Source organism: Mus pahari, chromosome 10, assembly GCF_900095145.1.
Source record: "Mus pahari chromosome 10, PAHARI_EIJ_v1.1, whole genome shotgun sequence".
NCBI classification, from domain to species: Eukaryota; Metazoa; Chordata; class Mammalia; order Rodentia; family Muridae; genus Mus; species Mus pahari.
The window spans coordinates 35,182,713-35,184,041 of NC_034599.1; positions in this window are offsets into that span (position 1 = coordinate 35,182,713).

Consider the following 1,329-nt stretch of genomic DNA (forward strand, 5'->3'; position numbering starts at 1 on the left):
GCATATGTAGCAGAAGATGGCCTAATCGGCCATCACTGGGAAGAGAGGCCCCTTGGTTTTGCAAACTTTATATGACCCAGCACAAGGTAAGGCCTGGGTCAAGTAGTGGGAGTGGGTGGGTAGGGGAGCAGGGGCGGGAGGGGGGGTATAGGGAACTTTCGGGATAGCATTTGAAAAGTAAATAAAGAAAATATTTTTTTAAAAAATGGAAAAAAAATAAAATCCCTCTGCTTACAAGACACAATTCAATGATTGCTAGTAAATCAGCATATTATCAAGTTATTGCCACAATTGAGTATTAAAATATTTCTACAACTTGAGAAAGACATTTATGGCCACTTACACTAGTATCCTCATTTCAGGCATCCACTTCCCTGTTTTCTTTTGTTATAAACTGATTATTTCAGGAATCATGATATATAGGATTTATTTCTAGCTACAATTTAGGTACCCCAATAATTTTATGTTCTGTTAATATTTAGTTATGATACACGTTGTATCTATTCATTTACCACTTGATATGCAACAAACTCATTTCGAGGATTTGGCTGATAAAAATAACTACCATGAACATTTTCCTGAAAAAGTTTTCAGGGACATAAGTTTCATTTAACCTGTAGAGATTCCTAAAAAAGAAAAAATTTTAACTTAAGTAGATTAAATCATTTTTAACTAAGAAAGAGCCAGGCTATTTTACATATCTGGTTGTCCACATCACAGTCCCATTGTGTGTGTGTGTGTGTGTGTGTCTGTGTGTGTGTGTGTGTGTGTATCAATTTCTTAACATCTAATATGCTTGTTACTCTGTATCTGAATTTTTTAATTTTTATTACATTCATTTGTTTTGTGTATAAGGATGGGGAGGATGCACACTTGCCATGGTATATGTTTGGAGGTCAGAGAACAGCTTGAGCAAGAGTTGGACTCACTTTATATCATAAAGTTCCTGGCAATCAAATTCAAGTTGTCAGATTTGCCAGCAGGCACTTTTACTCTTTGGGTCATCTTGATGGCCCTTGATCTTATTTCACCATACTCATTCCAGAAATTGTGGAACAAGAAAATCAAAATTCTAGTGTTTGAAACATCATTTCATAGTTACCTAAAACATGTAAATAAAACTGAAGTCCAGGAGCCTATCCAAAATTGGTGTTGGAGCTCTCATGAAATAGAGATCACTTTTCTGAGTTTGGCCAAGGAAAGGCTTTATAGATTTTTATCGGAAACAGAAGAACACTTATCAAGTCTTGGTTGAATATGGGACATAAAGAATTTAAGGTTATACATATATATATATATATATATATATATATATATATATATATATAT